The sequence below is a fragment of the Caretta caretta genome, chromosome 5 (assembly GCF_965140235.1).
Source record: "Caretta caretta isolate rCarCar2 chromosome 5, rCarCar1.hap1, whole genome shotgun sequence".
Lineage (NCBI taxonomy): Eukaryota > Metazoa > Chordata > Testudines > Cheloniidae > Caretta > Caretta caretta.
The window spans coordinates 57,585,755-57,608,088 of record NC_134210.1 but is presented as its reverse complement, the minus strand read 5'-3'; the positions used below and the strand labels follow the sequence as shown (position 1 = coordinate 57,608,088).

The following is a 22,334-nucleotide window of genomic DNA, read 5'->3' as shown; positions in this document are numbered from 1 at the left end:
ACAGACAGATTACAGTGTGTCATGGATTTACTCCCTGCCAAATTTTTTGCTTTAAAAAATTGAATTATTTTTGAATTATATGAACACAAAAATAATTAGACTGGTGAATAATTTTTTTACTAATTCAAATGGACAAATCAGCTTTTAAAAAAAATATTTTGAAATGTATATACCTTGTCCTGAGACATTAGTGATGTGTAAACAAATTGATTTCAAGTTTCTATTCTAGGCCAAGTTTTAACCTGCTTCCTTATCTTTTGCTAAAGAAAATCTATTCAACCTGAAATTTCAGGTATTTATACTTTTACGTCGCAGGAGATTTTTTGGTAGGAATTTAAGATTAACTACAGAAGCTGTCTGAGTTATGTTTCTGAGACAAAACTAGCAGATGTTTGCTTAAAGATTTTTAATTAAAGCCTAGGAACTTCAAAACTGTTCATATGTTTCTCCTCCATAGAAAATTAGAATAGAGGCACAGATGTACATTTTTGGAGTCCATAAATCTTAAGAAATAATTTTGTGATTTTAGGTTAAATTTTGCCCTCAGTTACTCCCATGCAAACCCAGTGACTTCAGTGGTTGCCCTCTTTTTAAAAACAGACATAATAAACATTATAATGGGTGCAAAGGATAATGTGGATATTTAAATATGGTAGGGAGAGAAAGGGTCTGGTAGAGGAGATGGGGTCCTGGTGCTGGGAGAGCAGGGTTGGATGATCTTTGATGTAGGTACAGTATTATAAGAGTCTGAACTGCCATTTTAGGGCCTGATCTAAAACCCACTGAAGTCAATGTAAAGACTCCAACTGATTTGAATGGGCTTTCAATCAAGCCCCTGAGCCCCACAGAAATCCATGAAGATTTTGTATGGATGGTATGTCAACTCTGCAGCTTTCACAGATGATAATTCATACAGTGGCCCCAATTCAGCAAGGTATTAAAACACATGCCCCCTTGAAGTCAATGGGACTACACACATGCTTAAAATAAGGAAATTAAGTGTCTTCCTGAATTTGGTCCATAGACAAAAATGTTTTCTAACATTACACCTATAAAAGATCAAGAATCAGGTGGAGTTCACAAATTCTTCCAAGATCACAACAGGTTTAAAAGCTTTCCTGATCTCTGGTGTGTAAACTCCATTAGTGGAACCACCCCTGGGATAGGAAGCTTCAGTATTTGATTCTAATATTTTGTTCTGTTTCACTGAACAGCAAATATTGTTTTTTACATTTTACAATGATTTTAGCAAAGTCTAGGCTCTTTATCAAAGAAAACATTTATCTACAAATGTTGTCACATTTCACTGGTTTATTTATAAATACTCTTTGGGGGAAAAAAGGTTAGAAAATATTAAAAGGGGGACAGCATCAACTTGGAGATCAGTTTCAGAATGTTTCCTGCTATAACAATGTGACACCTAAGATTACTATAAATGAAAGACGTTAGCAAAAAAAAAAATCCCTTTTTTTTCCAGTTTGTTCACTTTGTTTGTTCGGTGGCATACTTTGTGTATAGACATTTTCATTGTTTTGCCTGTACAGTCAGTTAGTCTATATCTGTTGCAAAGACCCTTGAAAACATCAATAAGGGAGAAGCAAGACCTATCTATGGGGGGAGGGGGGAACTTTTGAAAGTCTGGAAAATAAGAGATGCCATAAACAACCCTACCACTGCTCCCTCTCTCTATCCCATAGAGAAACACACTCAATATATCTTTACATATATTTATAAATATGAGCGACATACCCCTGCTACAACAACCCATAAAAATTACATTCTTACAACACAGGAACCACACACCTATAGTCAAATTCCCCTTTGCAGAATAAGCCATCTCCCACATTATATCTCAGACACACTAGCTACATCAAACAACTTTACCAACTCTCTTCCCCATCAACAATATAGTTTTCTATTACAAATTTACATATTTCCCTCAACCACTCATGACTATCTCCCATTCCATTAAATGTGCTATATAGAGAACTATACCTATTCTTCCTCCCAATGTGGTCTAAGACATGAACACTCACATGCAAATAGATTTCCACTATAAACCTATTTATACTGTACAAATACTAGTTGTAGCCACCAAGGACAGAGAGGCAGACAAAAAAATGTAAAGTGCCTGACAGGTTTAGCACAGGAGCCATATCTCTGTCACGTGGGTTCATGCACAGCACAGCTCAGCTCACTAGGTAGTGGAGTCCGGAGCAGAGTTAAGGTTGCTGATGGATTTTCAAGACTTTCACAGATGCAACCCTGAGTTAGAATTTCCTGTCATTCGCATCTCTCTCTCTTTCTGTTATTTTAAATAACAACAAAGTTGTAATAAAAGTTTTTTAGCCCAAATAATTGACGCAGCTCTACAATCACCACTGTTTGGGGGGGGGAGGTGTCTGGGAATATTTCAGTAGCCAGTGATTTGCCCAGCTCAGTTATAATAAACTCCTGAAACAAGTGACATCTAATGTAAATGCTGAGAAACTCCTGAAGCAAAAGAAGGGGTGTTATCACATTTATTCTTCTGAGTTTGCACCTAGCAAACAATGCAAATATAATTCCACGAAGATTCAAGATACTGCCAAAACAAACAAACAAACAAACAAAAATAACCTCACACCCTTATCAGTCTGAATCCACTACCACAGCCAACCAGATCAGTATTCTGTTTTTAAAGCATATGTGTGCTTTCAAAAACCCCCAAATCCTGCTCGTTTGCATGAGCGCTGCAGCTGCTCTGCAAACAGAAAGAGGGATGGATCTCCGCCTTGGGCAGGACTCACCGACTGCAGCAAACCTCTTTGCACGGTGAGATGTAAGTGGGTAGGTGGGATCCATGCTGGTATGGTTTAATAGCGCGTTTTAAAAATGCACAGCTTATCCCCCACCCCCACCCCATCCACCTTTCCAAATGATCCCCGTGGAGGAAGAGCAGGGGACTTAGCAGCACTCTCTTGCCAGCAGCCCCTGCTGAGCCTGCTCCAGCCGAGGCGCACACGGCGCGTGCGGATGGGACGGGGAGCAGCGGCAGTAGAGGACCTGGGAGCGCTGATGGCTCCGCTATGATGACAGGCAGCCCCCACGTGTTCCTGCTCCTTCCCTCCCGCCCAAGCCCTGTGGGACCCTGAGTCCAGACGGGCAAACCAGGGGCAGTGGCGGGGGGAGCAGGAGGCGAGGAAGACTGGGCAGTGGTGCCTAGTCTGGCTGACTGACTGATAACGCAGGGCATAGAGCGCACTGTGTGACTCTTGGGCATCCAGACTGTGTCCGGCATGTAAGTGCATTTCTGCTTTATTTTGGGGTTTGGTCCTCCTTAATGCGCCTCTCCTCTGCCTCCTCCGGGCTTTTCTAGTCGGAGAGGGGCAGGGAAAGAAGTCATGGTTACTATGCTGTCCCAGAGCAAACAGATTCTGCAACCCACTTCCACCCCCGCACTGTGAGTGACACCCCCCCCGCCGGCCCATTTCAGTGCGCACACAAAAAGCCCTTCCCTCCCTCTCACCCTGCGCCACGCCACTCTCCCTCCAGTGCGCGCGCACACATACACACGCGCCGCCCGTCCCTGCCCCCGGGGCGCGCACACACGTGGCATTCTTACCTCCTTCCGAAAGCACACATCCATAAAGCCGGGCTCGCCTCGACAGCGCGCGCACGCGGGTCCTCCACAGGGTGCACACACCGCATCGCTCCCCTATTGCGCGCGCGCGCGCATACACACAGACACATCACCGGCTCTCCACAACCTATCCATGACACAGATGATGCTCTTCTGTCTCTCAGCTCAGAGACACACAGCGCGTAGGACCTCGTCCTCCTCCTCTGCTACCCACTTCTTCCACCCTCCTTTCACTCCAAACGCGTAGGTCACACTCCTTGTACTCCTCCCGCTCCATCATGCCTTCCACGGGTACACCCAACAGCACTCTCTCCCAACATCCAGGACACATTAACCACCCCCCCCCCGGGGTCCATGCACCCGAAATCTGCCTCTCGCCTCCTAATGTGTGTATATGCACACACCCACACCACCTTCCATGTTCACGGGTGACACTTGCTGCCCTCTCTTCAGTGCGCACGCACATTTGTCCCTCTCTTCCCAGTTCATGTCCACGAGTGACATCCCCTGTGCACACACAAGACCTATTGCCCTAGTGCACACAAACGGCGTTTGTCCCTCCCCTCTCTTTCTCCTAAGCACACACTGTGCACACACACCCGCTCGTTGAACTGTGAGTTACAAATCCGAGAGGAGGGAGAGATCTTGGAGCTGAGCCCCGATGCCGGGTGTAGTGTCAAAAGCCGCTACGGACACATTTTGCTACCAGTACCAACGCGTAACACGTGTTGGCTGTTCTTTTTCTGACACTACACCGGCAGCAGCCTGAAGCGGGAGGAGAGGAGGGGAAATCAAACGGGTACTGCGCGGCTGTTGCTTTACTGTACTTTTGATTGGTCTGTAATGTGTGCAGTGTCAGTGGATTGAGTGGCCATAAGAATCATCTGCTGGGGTTTGGGCTGTTTTGACTCAAAAGCAGCCCTTGGCTGTGGGCTTGTAGATGTTTGGCAAAGGCTGGCCAGAGTCCCAAGTTCCTGAGAGGCTCAGAAGTATCCCACCCCTTCCCCCCCCCCACCCCTTATTGCCCCTCTTTGGAATCTAGCCCACCCCTAGTATAAAAAGTTTAAAGAAAGGGACCCACACTGTAGTTGGGAGGTGAAACCAGGCATACTGTGCCTGTGAGGGGGATTTTGCAGGACCAATCTTGTGTAAATCTGAGTGTTTTGTGAATGACCTCAAGAGATACACTAACTTCCTGGTTATGAACAATAATAAGCTTCTCCTAAAACTCAAACACTGTCTTGTGCAGTAATTCTCAAGCCATTTCAAATATGCAAATAAAAATGATTTTTTTTTTAAAGTAGGCAAGATATTATCAGGAAACTATCAGATAAGAAATGGTCCAAATGATTCAAATAGTCTACAGCTATAAACCTGGCCATTTACTCGATTACTTTGCTGGGGGGCACATTACAGTTTGGGTGTACAGAAGGCCGGACAGACAATACAAGAAGAAAAGTGTTCTGATTACAGGCAGTTTTGCAATCTAGAAGGTAGGCCTTTATGGAACCTTCCTCAGATGGTTGTTGTTGTGTAAAAAACAATAGTTCTTAAAAGAAGAAAATAAATTGATGAATACACTTTGCCATAAAATTCCAGTATCTGACACAATAATTTTAATTGTTACATCTGTACAGTATACTTCTTCATTAAGCAGTGAGTGAACTGTTTAAAAAAAACAGTTAATGCAACCATAAATGTAATATTATATATAATACCTACTTGGAAGATTATTACAATCTGCGATCAATAGTTTTATTACCATTCACAATTTTATTGATATTTCAGCATCCCCAAAGTAGGATTCAGATGGATTTTACTGCAGTTGTTTAATACATAAAGGTATTTGATCATATATAGTTAAAAGTGATATGATCGTGAGATGTAAGTTCAGAACAATAAAGCCTCAGTTTTTTTCAGAAGCTGTTTCTTTCATACATCTCTTTAAATGCATTTGCATCACTACCACAGACCTACATTTTAATAATATGCTACTTTTGTGCTTTTAAATATCTAAGGTGCCGAATAAGAATTGTAAACTGTGAAGTAACTACTATGGAACAGATTAAGTAAAGCATTGGAGGCGGATGATTTTGACAATAAAGAGGGTGTATATGGTGAGTGTTTAATATTTATTGTATTTAATATTATTAAGTAGTATTTATAATTTCAAATTTTAGGCTCAGAGCAAAGCCTTGACAGCAAACTCTTCTGTATTGTGTACTTACAGGTATACCATTGACAAAGGCTTTCTGTAATAATTGCTTGCTGTGCATTACACCATTTTAGTAATGGCATACCATTTTATTTAAAGTTCATGTCTCAGCCATGCCTTGTGAATATCTTTTATAATTAATTCATTTGACAAGAAATTATATACATTCCAGTTCTTTTCTATGGTTTATAAAATATTTAAATTCTGCTCCTGCAATCCATATCCTATTATCTTTGAGATTTTCCGAATGTATACATTATGTTCAATTATAAAGGCATATGAATTGAAGGAATATTCTGAATGACTGCAGAACAAATACAGTACTGTTGAATAATCTTGTGGGGTAGATTAATCTATAGCCTTGATTCCTCTCAGGGTGGGTTGCTGTGGCAACCGCCCCAGCTCACTTTAAAATAATTTTTTAAAGCTCACTTCAAAAGCTACACCCAGCATGGGCCAAGTTAAAAAGCAGACAGACATAGGAAGAAGTGCTTTAGTACACTACTGTTATGAGATAGAGAGGTGGTTATAAGAGCAAGAGGTGGAGTTGGGTGTGGCAGAACTCTGCACAGAAAATAGAAACTATACCACCCCAGGGTTAGGATGCAAAGTCTGTGGATCATTTTGCCCTAATCTCAGTCTTCTTCTGGTAAAATGTCACTTAATGATGTAAATTGGTAGCCTCATTTCTTTTAAGAAAATTAAAAATGGACTTTACTAAGACCCTTTATAGGGGTGCTCACTAAGATAACCATGAGATAATCACACTCTAAGGAAAAGAGACACTTGGCTGTATCTCATTCTAATAAGGCTTTGGGGATCTGAACTTCTAATGATCCCACCTCATGTTATGCTTTATTGTTTAATTCAGATATGGCAGGTGGTGCAGTTGGAAAAAGGTGCAACGTTTTTCATAGTACAGGTTGTCAACAGGCCTATGAATGACCAGTTTACAACAGGAACTATAGCTTAGATTAGACTATTTTGGAAGAAGTCCAATGGGGATTCTCCCCAAAAATATTTGCTATTTATGATGCATGTTTTTAAAACTTGGTGCAGATAACAAAGCAAAGATTTTTTGTTGTTTAAAATTATTCCAGATTCTAAAATTAACCCTACCAGGTAGAAAGCTTCTGCACATATATCAAAAGATATTGCATATTTGTGCACTAATACATGCTTTATTGAATCCTCAGATTGATGAGGAAGCATGCCCTCTACTGTAGATCTGTTCAGCTGTCTATTTTTCCGCTTAATGTTTGAACTCTGTTTTAAGATGGAGGTGTCCTCTACCTTGTTTTGGTGAATTGTGCTCTGACAAAAACCTGGCACAGTTTACAGATACTCTAATATATGAAGGTCACAACTATTTAAAGATTAGGCCCTCAGAGCCTAAAAATGTGGAAGGCATAGTAGACATATTAAGCAGCTGTACATATTACTTTGTTGTGGTAATTGCTATCTGATTTCTTGATGTTGAATTGAGGTACCATCCAAGCTTTACCCTGCCAACTGAAGGGTCTGCTCGAGCAACTAGACAAAAGCCTGAAAGATGCATTTAGCTTGCACAAAATGCAGCAGATTACTGCCATTTTCATCTACAGCACAAAGGTGTGAGCCTGGAAACTAGATGTCCCAACGCATAATGAAAACTAGATGTCCCAAAGCATTTTTTTTTAAACTAAGAAAATATTAGTGGTATTGCTGTGGGAAAGACTGGTGCTATATTGACGCTTGGGAGAATGAAACTCTAGCTACAGAACAGGCACAGCAGGGGTAGGATCTGCGTGCCTCACTCCAAACCTGGTGAGACCACTAGGGCTGAAAGAGTAGTTCAGACTTCATGTTCTCCCAGGTTTTGGCCCCTCTGCTGAAACTGCTAACCTGTGTGCCAACTACTGTCATTTATTATATGTCTGTATGGTGCCTACCTGGCTGAGGCCTCTAGATGCTACTGCAGTATAAATGTTTATGTTTATTTATTATTAATTATGAGAATTGTTGTTGTTGTGTTTTATGGGATGTGGATATCTGTCCAGTAAGAATTGGCTGCCCACTATTATCAAATCTGATCATGATGGAGTAGAGGGTTATGGGACTTGTAGTGAGTTAAGGCACCACCTAAGTATCAAAACTGAGAACAGTCATGGGCAATATTTTATAACTCCATCAGTTTCCTTCAGATCTGGTCATGCTTTGAGCATTCCTGCTTTAGAATATACAATAAAGTAAGCAGATATTTATTAATTACCTACACTGAAATTTTAGAAGTCAGTCAATGGCCCAGTGGGATATTTACATGCAAAAAATGTGTAGGATTAGGCCCTTGAAATAAAAATAAAGTAAACCAAAATAAATCTCACTGTTGTTTTATTCACTGCTTTGATTTTATATATATTCTTCAGGTTTCCTTTACTCCTGTCTGTTATGGCTTATACCTTTATAAAGTCTCCTGTTGCTCTCAAAGCATTATAGAAGCTGGCTATCTACATAAAAGTTAAAACAAGAATCAGCAAAATAGTTTTACTCACAAATTTTTAAATATGCTTAATTTTGACTTTAATTTGTATACAGAAGAGTCTTTTCAATACTGGTTGTAAAGGTAAATGAGCATATGAAGAAGGTTCTGTCCTATTATATAGTGTGTTGGAAATACTACATTTCTGTGGAAAAGTCTGCAGAAAGACCATCTCATGCAGTAGGGTCTGATTTGGACTTGTGCAATGAGGCAAACAGTACTTTATCTAACCAGCAAGCCTGTTCCCTGAGGGAGTCTGTATATTTGCATTCCCCCAAACGTTAGCATCACGATCGTTTCTCTCCTAGCCCCGTGTCTGCTTCCTGTACAGCTGAAGCAGCCCAGGGTAAGTGAAGTCACCAGCAATTGGATACGGAAGTCTAATGCTTTTGGGAAGTTGGGTTGGTTTACAGACCGAAGGCTCCGAAGAAAGAGGCCAATAAAGGTGCAGGGAGACAGGGTAGGAAATGTCATGCGGGCTAAAAATACACACGCCTGCTGCACAGATATGTTTGGATATGTTTCGAAACCGATTAAAAAGTTGCTGGCCTGACAGCCCCCAGTTGCTGGGCTGATGATGCTAGTGGATCTTCTCTGCCGCTTGCATTTCAGCGCCCCTTTCAGTTTATTCTCCTTTAATAATTGCCGGCATACTCTATTTCAGTTGGGTACCTATCTCCGCTTTCTTGTACATAGACATTGGAATGTATTGATGCTCAGATATTTTCCTGTCGAACACATATGGGGACGATCACGGGCATATTAGGGTAGCAGCATTTAAAATATAGTTGTAAACCCCTTTTCCCCCTAACTCCTCGCATTCAGGCAGCGATTGTTTTGTGTAAGTGTTGCCACTGAAGGACATTGGGCGCCCTTTATTAGCCGCAATTCCAGTGTGCGCAGCATTTGCCGTGGCTGTTTCTGAGCTGGCCCAGAGTGTCTCTCTCCCAGATCCTGCAGTGGTCTTGTGTCCTATTGCTGCTGTAACGCACCAGAAAGGGGGAGGCGGGGGGGAGATGCACCCGCTTGCCGTGTTTTCTTAATTTTGTATTATAAAGCATTGTCATTAGGTTTGCCTGTGGCATATGCCATTACCCCCACCGCAAAACTAAAATTAGCAAAATGTCAGGAATGGAGAGATTGATTCACCCAAGATGCAATTATCATTTAAAAAGTGCTTGATTGAGGTGCTGATGTTCGGTGATTTATTCTGCATACCATATACATAATTAAAGTAGTGTAGTGGAGTAATTTATCAATCTAGTTTAGACTAGAGGGGCAAGGAAAGGAGCTGCTGCCGCTCTATGTTTGTTTTATTAAAACGCTTTCGGGATCTGATCCCGCCCTCTTTTTGCAAGAGTGAAACTGATTATTTCTCCAGCTCGGGAGGAGAGAGTCATTCGTTTGGGATTGTGGGAGAGAGAGCGAGAGAGAGACAGAGAGAAGGGAGGAAGGGGGAGAAACGCAGAAAAGGACACCTCATCAAGCGTGTAGTTTTGAATCCCTTCCTTGCCTCTTCCTTTCCCCCCTCCGCGATGTTACAAAGGCTGTGAGCTGCTCTCTTTTTCCCATTCGCCTTCTGTCACTTCCTTCCTGGACGCTTTCAGGACGAGTCCGGTTACTTTTAATCCAGCCAGCAGCACAGCCACTTTCTCCTCCTCCACGCTGTGCACTCACACACACACACACAGATACACACACACACACACACACACACACACCCCAGACATCTTCTGGCTGCTATTGGATTGACTTTGAGGCTTGTGTGTGGTTCAAGGAGGCTGCATGTTGAATCAGGTGGTGAACACTTAAAAGGCTGGAAGAAGTAAAGGGTTTTTTTTTGTTGTTTTTTTTATTTTTTTTTCCTAAGAAAGGAAAATATCTCAAGGACTAGTCTACTCATCTAAATGTTTGCAATGTAAGTACATATGAAATTCAGAATGGAAATAAAATAGAGTGGGGATTGTATATGAGCCCCATATACATATCCTCTTGCATTTTTAAGAATGTATGTGTACTGGGATTGAGGTTAGTTGTATACTTTTAAATATATGATTCCACTATCGATTGCCTTAAAGTAACTTTTTAGTCAAGCAACTTAGTTAAATCACCAGCTATTCAAATTACTCATCGCCTTCAGTCTCTTGAGTGTTTAAAGTTTCATGAAGTTAGTTCGCGTTGTTAGTGTGCTTGATATCGTGAAGTGTGTGCAGTTTGGTTTTAATATTTCATCAAATGCTATGACCTTGTAGTACTTGCCCCCGGATTTATCGAACAGTTCACTGAAGAAAGTCTGGCATGGGAACAAAACACTCTTAAACGTCATATGCCACTGCTCTTTTCAATTCTTGCATTCAGTTTTAGATAAAGCATGCCTGTAAGTGCATACCTTTTTGCATCTCCTTTTTTCACACTTACGTTTGAGATGCAGAGGCAGCTTGCATTATGGCATTTGGTGTTTATTTCTGTTAGAATGCAAGTTCTGGTATTCGCATAATACTTGAATTAATCTTTATATTAAGAGTGAGTAAGGTTAGATCTCCTTTACAAAACTAGCTATTTTTTACTTCTGATTAAAGTTACTTAAGGTCTAAGATAAAGTTTAGTGTAAAGGGGGAATTTAGAGAGACTGTTGGTGCATTATGGAACTGGAATACTTATATTTTCTAGATAATTTAGTATGGTGTTCTGTCATCTTGGAAAACTGAACAAGAATAAAACTATATTACTAATTCTTTTACTCCAAACGTACATGAAAAGGGTAAATAGCACAGGGCAAAACTTTATATCTGAATAATTTCTGTCACTTCAGGGCCCTGTGATTATATGTTTTTAAAGAAAGTTTTATTCTCATTGGTTGTATGTGGTGGTTATGATTAGGAAATACCTGTCTTTTAAATTAAATATCTTAACATGTACCTTAATATTAAGATGTAAGAATTAAGCAGAGAAAGGCACTTTGCCAATATTTTACTGGAGGTCTGTGGAGAATTGCCTAGTCACAAAATGCATTTTCCTACTACATATCTGATGATAAATTTAATGGCAATTGCCTTAAATTATATTCTAATTTCATAGATTTATTTTAAAAGGGGTATAAAGGTGGCCAGCAGACCAATTATGTTAGACAAAAAAATGTGACTAGCTTTCTTTTTATTGGCACTTTGCAGGGTATTGTGGTTGCAGAGGAAAGATGTTTATATGGAGTATAATAACTCTAATCCCTAGAGGCTTGGCAGGGCATGGAAATATAACCACCTGTGAACCAGTTTGAACCTTTGTATTACCGGCTGATTTCAGTTTCAAACACTCATGTAATTGGCCACTTTGGAAATATGTCATTTTCTAAATTATTATTGTTAGACGATGCTTAGAACATTGTGCTGAGACAAAAACCAACCAACCAACCAGAAATCCCACAGTGTTTCTTATTTTAACTGTTTTATTTAAATAATTATAGAACTATGACATAATATATATATTTTCCTCTGTATTTGGGTGAAATACGTCATTCCTATTGGGTCAAATACTAACTCTTATTGAAGACACTGAAAGACTTGACTAAGTAAGAACTTCAGGTTTGGGCCCTAAATCCAGAGTGTCTGTACTCCTGCAATACACGTCATTTGGTTTTAAAAATCTGACATACATTTTTTACTGTTTATCTTATGGACAGTATCTGAAGGACAAATCTAGGGCCTGATCATGCAAACCTGCATTCATGCAAGTAGTCCTTAAATAAGTCCCACTGATGATGGTAGGACTACCTGTATAAAGATAGACAATTCATGAGAGTAACAGTTTTCAGGAACAGGCCCACAGAGAGAAGATCCTAAATCAGATGTCTGTCTGGTAGTTGTCATAAGATGTGAAAGAGTAGAGTCCCATGTTACATTTCCTTATGAAAGAGTACAGTCGTAACCTACTATCCCATGTTCTCGGAGTTTTTCTCTTTAGCCTGTTTGACCAAGAAAAATCCAATTTAAGTTTAAACATGCCTTTCAGTGTTGATGCTACAATAAATGAGGAACAATATGTGAGATTAAAATCTTTCCAAATGATGTGTCTGGATTGCCAATTTAGGAGTACCTTACAGTGATCAGACAAGCACTTTTAACTTTTTAAGCTTCTTCCAATTTCATAGTAGTCTGAAGATTCTTCTAAAAACTTTTTTTAGTGCATATATCATTTTTCTTGATAAAGTCCTTTTATTTGTGTGTATGTAAATTACGCATAGAAAAGAGAGAGGAAGAGAGAGAGATGATCAGATAAACAGTTTTATCTTGTGAGTTTCAAACATTTAGTGCCTTGTGGACAAACAGAAATTAACCTTTCCAGACTTTTTCCAGAAGTTCATCTTTAAAAATGTTTGATTGTGAATGTTTTTAACTTCTTTGTGTACCTCTGTAATAGGAAGGAATAGTTAAATAACTACGTAGAAACTTAACAGTTGCGTAGAAGTTTCTTTTTTTTTTTTTTTTTTTTGCCATTTAAAGTTTTTCTTTCTTTTACTCTTTTTTGTAACAGGTTAATTTTTCAGCTGATAGGTAAAGTAGTACAGTGCATCCGTAAGAGTATTTCTGTATCTTGTTGAGCAAAAAGTCATTCCCTGATCTTGAATGCATAAAAGAATGTTTTATGATTCTCAACTACCTTTTCACCTGTTGGACCAAGCTTCTAAATTACACATTAATTTACCAAAAATTCAAAAAAGATGGTTTGGTGTTGTTTTAAGTACACTGATTGTGGAAATAACATAAATAAGATACTCTATAATAAAATAAAAGTTTTATTGTATTCATTGATGCAACATTTTGGAGTATAATTTGTGTAATGCACTTCAGGCTTCTTAAATCCCACAGTGTAATAAAAACAGACATTTTTCTACATCTACATTTTAGTCTATTTGGTGATTTAGAGACAAACCTCTAAAATTAAAACCAGGTTTATTTGTAACTCAAGAGGTAAAAAACGTTAGCACTAAGATTAACGATATCAGGTTAGTCTATGAAAGGGTTAACAATATATCTTTGCATCTTATTTCAAAAATAAAACATGTACAGAAGAACTCTGGTCAGCATGCACGATTTAACTTGTAAGTGAAGAATTGAAATATTTTAAATACTCTTTTTTTCATTTTATAAATATAGTAATTGCCTGGCTTCTCTGAAAGGATTTAAGCTAATTTCTGAGAGCTGATGGTCAATATGTTACATGTGGACAGGTGATTAAAAGCTAGTGTCTTCAGTACTGTACCTTAATCTCCCGGTCGCATTGACTGCAGTGCAGTAGAGCTTGGCTGTTCACTGGGATCTGTCATCTTTAGGAAATCAGACCAGCTTATAGAGGCGATTCACAAAACCAACAGTGACAACAAAGTCTTATATGCCTTACAAAAGAAGGATTAGGCAGTTCTCATGTCATTTTGATCGGACAGAGATAAAAGCTGATTGCTGCAGCATGGCAAGGCACACGTCAATTTCAATTGATTACTATATAAGGATACTATAACCCTGTTGCTTAGTCATTGTTAAATACAATTCAAAGCAGGGAAAATTCAATTTTGAAATGATTGGTTTTATATGATGTGATAAAAAAATGATCCACATGGAGCATTGTTGCATGTCTTTCAAAAAATCAGTTTATTCAACACTTGTTGAAAATAGACTTAACGTTTAGAGTATGTGAGTGTTTTGCAGGCTTTTTTTTAAAAAAAAAAATGGTTAGGTGATACATCCTTCAACCGTAATTAGATCATTCTTGAAACTGCCTGAGACTATACTAAATTCGTAGCACTTATCCTACTAGGAACATATGCAGATAGCATCTGCATTTTACAATTTAGCAAAAGTGTGGCACTAAGCATCAAGTAAATTATCTTAGTTCCAGGTATATTCCATTATATTTTAAAATATAATATTCAGCTGTACTTTGTGTTACATCTGTAGACATCACAGTATGTTTTAAAAAATAATTAGCAAATCAAATGTGGGCCTTTTTTCTTTCTCTACAATCTAATTTGGCAATATAATATAAAGTGTTCCTGTTAAAGTTATGACATATATACTATACCAACATTTGGAAGTATCAGACTTTCATAGATGACTAGTTCTGGTAATGTCTTACCTTTTTTGAAACTGAACTTCTTTTTTTACCCAACTGATGCCTCCTAGTGTTTCACATAATAAAACACTAATGAGTCACCCATAAATGTAAACATTGCTTTTTCATTGCCTACATCTGATGTGATACATAAAATTAACATTTATGTGTTCAATTTTGTGTGATATTAAAATCAGACAGGAAATTCCTGTAAATGAGATGTTTCATCTCAATCGATACTATGCACACATTTACAATTTTTCTTTAACATTGTTTAAGTGTATTTTGGAAAGTTTGTATCCCAGATAGAGAGCATTTTCTGTCTCTTTTACTTCACATGTATATTATATGAACTTTTGAAAGTATTATAGGGCTCAAATGGGGTTTAAAAAAGATGCTGATAGTTTAGCTTTTCCATTTTTAAGGCCCTGAAAATATAGCTGCAGAAGAGTTTGAAATATCGTGGAGTGCCTCACAGCCAAATAAAATTAAAAAAGAGAAAGAATGTTGCGAGACTTGCCGTCTTACTTCAAACCCTAAAGCAGCATAAAATAATTAATTTTTGTCACATTCTGTAATTATTCCTGTGTATTTTATATCTGAATAAGTAAGAGAACAGTATTAATCTAATTTTTAAAGGTTTGGAGCATCCACAGCACTCTGACTTCAATGAAAGCTGCAAGTGACCAGCACCTTTGCAAATCAAGTCTTTTATATATAGATGAATAGAGTACGTAGTGGTGAAAACTGAAATACAGCTTTAGATTTCCACAAGTTTGATATGGCTACAACATGACTCACCAATACTTGAACAAAAATATGATTTTATTAGATTAATACCATCTGACAGTAGAGAATTTTTTTTGGAGGGGAGAGGGGTCTGATGTTCAAAAAAGTTGTATAGCACTAAGGTTTTTGTGGCTCCAGCAAACTACTGTGATGAAGTATAACTTAGTGGACTCCATTTGAATGGTCAGGTGCAATTTTATAAGGATGAAGAAGAAAATAGGATTTGTAGCAGTTTTGCAAATTTGAATGTCACAAGATTTTCAGTAAGGTATGAGAATAGCATAACTGTGACCTCAGAGATATAACATGTTGTTCTAACGCTTTGAGGAAAAACATTGGATTTCATAAATGTTTGGCTTACCATGTAAGTTACAAATAGATATAAAGAGAGTGAGACTCCTTACACTTTCACAAATCTGAACTTTACCAATTAAAAAATCTCATAAAAGTTAATGTCTTTTTCACAATGCATATATAACACATATAGGTGTATATTAACATATAAATATATATTTTCAAATATTAAATAGTTATGGTCATATCCATGTATGCAACTCCCACTGAAATAAATTGGAGTTTGGCTTTAGATCAAGTGCAGCATCTGGTCTTGATTTAGTTGGGGATTGGTCCTGCTCTGAGCAGGGGGTTGGACTAGATGACCTCCTGTGGTCCTTTCCAACCCTGATATTCTAGGATTCTATGATTCTTTAGGTTGCATTCTGCCTCACTCACATATCTGTCGCATTTATGAATAATTTAAACTAGGGCTCAACAGTATTGGGATCTGCCATTTATTTAAGCCACTTGTAATTGGACAGTATCCCAGATCTTTAAACTTGTTTGAATCTTGGAAACACTTTAAAGTATGAAAGAGGGTTCATCCTTCAAATTGCAAATTTGCAATTGCAAAGAAGGGATGTAAGTCTCCCACAAGAACTACTGTAGTTGCACTGCTTCTTCCCTTGAAAAGAGAAAGTAAATTTGAAAGATTGAAGTGGAGAGGAGCACGGAGAGGAATTTTTTAGGGCAGCTCAAGTGTGGGGAGGGTATGTCTAGGAGTATTAGGCTGAAATTAAGCTAAACTGAGTGTCAGTAAACATTTCCTTACAGTGACACATATTTAGGTTGTGGAATAATGTCCTCGGGGAAATGGTAGAAGCCCTATCATCTGAGTTATTTATAGTACCTGAGAATTTTTGAGACTCTGCTGTAGGGAACAGTCCTGTAATGGCAATGGGGTAGACTAGATGACCCAATGGGCTAGATCATTGGCACTTTGTGCCATTGCAGTGTCATACAGGGGGCTTAAAGCTGTGCTAGGGCTCAGCATGTTGGCTATGGGGGCATGGCAGGGTTGGGGCTAGAGAAGGAAGAGATTCAGAGATCCTGACCAGCGGAGCAGCTCCTAGGGAGCTCAGGTTGAGGCAGCACTGAGGCAGCCCCCAGGATCAGGGGTGGTGTTGTCTTGGTAACATAAAGTCCCCCAATCCCCTGTGTTCCTCGTTTCCTCGTGCATCTCGAGTTGCTTGAGTGAAACTGGAGCTCTACCGTAACATGTCTTTTCTGATTCTAATTTCTTTGATTGTATGATTTAGAAGGCAAAGTTAACTATAGGCATGATTATTAAAATATATGCTGTTCCTGGAACCCAGCCATGTTTATCATGTATCTCTAATGCCATGATCCAGAGATGTACAGTTAGGCAAATCAGATTAGAGGTAACACTATTTGTGTTGTTTCCATAAATATAGGAAGGATATATGTCATTTGTGGAACCAATACATAGTATTTGCAGTATTTGCTTTTAAACAGTCAACCAATACCAGTTAACAAAATCTGTATAAAGGACATGGTGGAGGATTGTGCAAATTGCTTGGAAAACACATCTACAAAGTAAACTTAATGCAGCATGTTGTCCATGGGAAACATTACTTTATAATGACAGAAAAATGCAAATACTAAGGAAGCTTAATTGATTTTAATTTGTAATAAATTATATTATTCTTAATAACAAATGAATAGCTATTGTCTATAAGTAAAATAATAGTGCATTAGTCTAACCTAAATAACATTAAAACATTTCAAAGATCAGCACAAAAATTAAAATGGTCCAGATTGTCTCTAGCATAAAAAGCCACAGAAGGGCACTTTTTACTGGGGAGTCTGTAAAAAAATGAATAAAGCTTGGGTATGTTCTGAAAGGGTGGAGGGGGACAATGTGTCTGGTTCACACCTTCACAGGCCTGCCACAGCTCCATCCCCATCTCTTGCATGTCACATCCACGTAAGGGTGAAATATGTGTAGTGGGGTGGATTCCCATGAAGATCTTAAGGGTGTGACACGATCTGGATCAATGTGTGGGACAGTATTCAAATGCACCATAGTGGGCACAGTTGCCAACTTTCACACGGTAAATAAGCACCCTGACTTTCACAATAAGCCAAAAATCAAGCTAATACATTTCAGAACAAGGCCAAAACAAGCCAATCCCTAAGGACCCCAACACTCTATGTGATTAGATCCCCCCAGCATGCAGTCTGGGACTGTAGTGGGCCTGCTGTGCACCCCTGACTCTCTCCCCCCCTTGCCTGTGCTTGCCCCTTTCCCGTGCTTGCAAGGAGACAATAAAAAAAAAGAAGCAACAAGCTACAAGCCAAAAACTAGCCAACAAGCAACTCACAAGCCAATTAAGCCAAAAACAAACCCAATTTCTGCATTTTTTTCGCGGGTTTGGCTTGTCTGATAGTGGGTCACAGCCTTTAGTCTTTATATAAAGCCTTATCCCACAGAACAAAATTTCCATTGATGTCCACAGGATTTGGCCTACTATGAACAGTCAATAATCATGTAGAATAAATAGGGCAACAGTTTCAACAGTATCTTTAACCACAATAATTTAAAAGTGTTTTCATCGATATGAGGAACTGATCTTTGAAGCAGTTTTTGATGAGATCCTGCATTACCTACAGACTGTTCTGAGAGAGTGGTCTGATTTTCTTCTTTTATCTTGTTCTTATGTATAAGATGCAGATGAAGAATTGATATAAGTTATGCACATGGGTTTGACTAAAAAATAGGTTTATTGCCCCTCCACAACACATGAAACAAGTGTTAAATTGCACATGTACCCAACCTTCTGTACAACACACTTGATATGTTGGAATACTGGGCCAGAGAATACAGCCTTACAACTGCTTACAAGATATATAGCCTCATCCAAAATATACATGCATAAATGCCAGAGATCAGAAATATAACTCTTACTGTTAATGAGGTACTACAGAGTGGTAGATTCATTTAAAACTAAATAGAGTGAACCAGTATATTATTAAATTACTTAAGAGTAAACATTTTAAACTTTCTATAACCTGGGGCTGTTGGATCACGGGTAGTATTATTAAATGCACTGCAGCTGCAGTACTAGCTATTGGAACTAATTTAAAATTATATTTTTAAAGAAAATGCATTAATTAGAAAGTAGGATTCAGGGATTTTTCAAAACAAAGTATGATTGGCTGGCTCCCTAATTTCAGCAGAGCTGCTTTGTGTTATATATATTGAAACTGTAGGGCTAGATCCTCAGGTGGTGAAAATCTGCATAGCCCCGCTGAGATAACAATGCAGCTGAGGATCTGGGCCTGAGTTTTTTATCCTGATTTTAGCAATAATGAGGTGCAGTATAGAATCAGTATGAGTAGTATGATGTGCAGTATAGAATTAGAAGTATAAACCTTTTTAATTTCTGATAACATCCTTTGTGTCTTTGGTGAATATTGCGGTGTATTTTTGTGCTTTTGAATACTAGAGTTTTGGTGCAGCAAAATGAGAGCTTTGTCCCATCTGCACATCCAGATATAGTACTGGATATCCCATCTAGATGTCATTTTCTACTTCCAACAGTTCTTTCAGCACTGAGCGCAGATATTACACACTTTGGTGATCAGTAGCACAGTTCATTTTCCACTCTAACGTACTCACTGATATCTTTCTGGAAGTTTACTTTTTAAAAAAAAAAATATATTTAGCGGAAGGATACGGGTGTGGCAGCGGGTGTGATAGATATCCCTAAGATAGAGAAGAGAGATAGAGGTAGAAGTTAATTTATTAATTTAGCATGGCGTTTTTAATGCCTGTGATTTTATGCTCTGCTTCTGTACCTATGGGAAAGAACATCACTGATACCATCTCACTGGACACTCAAAGTGCATTCCTTACTTAGCATCATTCTGCATTACTTAATAACAATGTAAAGTGATACGTGATACGGCAGTTAGGTGTGACACAAAGGAAATATTCTGTGGTCTGTTTCAGAAGAGCAGCACTTTTCATTATTCTGGCCTCTTCTTGACAGATCCTAGCCACCATATTTGAGACAAGTGGTGATTTTATGATTCTGACTATTGCTACAAGTTACTTTATTCCATTCTGTAAAGCATTAGCACTCTGTTCTACCACATTTTTTAACACACACTGTTCACTGAGGACTAAGGTTAGGTCAATAGTGAGACCATTCAAGTCTATGACTATCACAGATAGGACCTGAAATAATGCCATTCCAGATTGCTGAGGAAACGTAATTGTGTGGGCATTGGGGGAGAGAATGTTTTCCTTCTCCTTTCCTGGTGACAGTAAGCCATATGGGCCTTTGATCACCACCTTTCCTTTGCTGGATCAGAAGATTGTCCTGTAATTTAAATGTTATCCTAAAAACATTGTGATTGGTATCACTTGAAAATGAAATGTAAATATTTCAAACAGGACACTTTAAACTCAACCATGCTCCTAGGTAAGTACAAGTTTGTGAAGATCTCCCTACTGACACATTTACAAAGCAAGGAAATGTGGCATTCTATTTTCATATATAGGTCCAAACCTTAGTCTTCGGTGTATGAAACAGTTAAATGAGTAGCCGATATTGTGCATATACCCAGAGTCACAGATATTTTGAGCTGTGCATCAATTCAAGCTAGATATCTCAGATTAGAAACTGGCTCTTCCACTGAAAATGTGAACCAACATATATTAATTTGAATTCTGAAACACAATGCATATTTAATACTTGTTTCTTTTATTTGGGAAAATCATCGATATCTAGAAGAGAGAGTCTCTGAGAGTCACATGCAACCCATTCTCATTTATTTCAATAGCAGTTGAGAACAGGTCCTGAAACTATCATTCCTAATCAGAATTTCTGACACTTCATACTTTGGGGGACAATACTACTTTATAATACAGATTTCTTCTAAACTTTCTTTTACATATTAATTCAATAACCATCATTCCTAAAAAGGTTCATATATAATTGTTTTCTTTTGAGGTAATAAAAGGTATTATTTAGAAGACCTACTGCCTGTAGGTTAAGAAAGATGGTCTAGTTGATAGGCTGTTGGACTAGAACTCAAAAGACCAACGTTTAATTTCAGTTCAGCTACAGACCCACTTTGGCCAATTCTCCTAATTTGCTCTGTGTCTCAATTCCACATCTGTAAAATGGGTATAAAAATTCTGTACCTCAGATGGAATGTGGGGAGGCTAATCCATTAATGGTGGTGCGAAGTTCAGATGCTATGGTGATGATGGCCATATATGTTCTTATCTTATCTAACATGTAGAGCTGCTAGATTCAACATAGTCTAAAAATTTAATTTCCCAAACACAATTTCCCTTCTACTTATATTATCTGAAAAGTATGTTTCTTGTTACATTTGTCTGTCAAGTGCAATGGACAAGAAAGAAAATGCCTTTGGTTTTGGTTTTGAGACTTCACTTAGGGACCCTCCCATGTATATGCAACTGCTTATTTTACCAGTAGTCAATGGGAGTTGATGGTGCCCAACACCTTGTGGGATCAGGCTCTACAGAAGTACTGTTGTCTCATTCTAATTCTTTTTCTTGACTTGAGAAGTGTCATGCCATAGCTAGCAGAACTCAATATAGGAATGACAAATTCACATAGGTGACTAGATACTATGACAACGAGTGTGCTATAAATGACTAATAGATAGATTATATATTCTTTGAGGCAGGAAGTGCCTCTTCAGGTGAGGAAAAAATTGCTTAAAGAAAACTTCCTTGAGTAAGAATGTTAAATAACCCTTCTGATGAACAAAATGTGAGAACAAATAACTCAAAACTAGTCATTACATGCCTGATTTCAATCCTCTTCAATGGAGACCTGGGTGGTCCGTTAGGAAAGATCTTGTGGCCTAGCAAGCATGCTTCCTCAGCCAGTTTCTGAGACAGTTAACATTACTGTGCTGCATACATAGGTGTAAATCCAAACCTGACTTCCTGAATTATTATGCTTGAATAAATGAAGAAGAATAACAAATCTGGTTAAAAAATTGTGCAGATATTCATTCTTAACCAGTATTTATCTAAGAACTGTTTAAAAATTGAAACAGATTATAAGGTAGGAATATTGTGTTGCCATGGTGAGATTTTTCACTTTTTTCTACAGTTGAGAAATTCTGTCCCATTTCATAAATATGGAGAGGACCAGCATGCACAGATATTGATATCTGTATTTGAAAGAGTATATAGAATGCAATTGAATGTAAATTGATATAGCTCCATTGACTTGAGCTCCAGCTGATGATCTGTCCCATCATATCCTGCTAAGAAATTCTTTTGTATACAGAATCGTCATTTAATTCTGTTAATTAACATCCTCCTGCTTTCCCCACCTCCACCCTGACTCTATCTCCAAATTTGGTAGAAACAGCGGTACCAATGGAATGCAACATTTCAGAATAGGATGACCCTTGCTTTCTCTGCCAGATCCTGCTTCTGGTATGAAACACTGTGGGAGCATGTGTTGGTATCTGTTGTGACTACCAATCAGTGGTCAGACATTCCAAATAGACTTTTAGACAGTTAGCAGAGTCCCTATCCTGTCACTGCACTTGCTGTGTGTGCGTCATTCATAGCCCTTGAGGTGGGATGGATCCTTATGGTGCCCAGTCAGTGTGAGCTATAGTAGAGCATCTTGCTAGCTGAGGCAGTAGGAGTATGTATATGTTCATCTCAGCTGAATGTTAATGGTCCTATGTGATGATACACATACATTTTATAAACATCAAACCAA

The 22,334-nt window shown here is 38.5% G+C and overlaps 1 protein-coding gene across 13 annotated transcripts in view; it reads left to right on the top strand.

The window, feature by feature from the left end:
• The first annotated feature begins 3,116 nt into the window (after positions 1-3,116).
• The window catches only part of MEF2C (myocyte enhancer factor 2C), a 142,630-nt gene continuing 123,412 nt past the window's right edge, over positions 3,117-22,334 (top strand). For 6 of the 13 annotated variants that reach the window (XM_048851435.2, XM_048851445.2, XM_048851434.2 and 3 more), the window contains exon 1: positions 9,716-10,273. The gene's annotated coding sequence lies outside the window, so the exon portion shown is untranslated. Of the gene's footprint in view, positions 3,281-5,640; positions 5,740-8,622; positions 8,702-8,796; positions 8,816-9,715; positions 10,274-22,334 lie in introns of those variants that run through there. The other 7 variants (XM_048851438.2, XM_048851437.2, XM_048851448.2 and 4 more) reach the window with 5 other exon arrangements.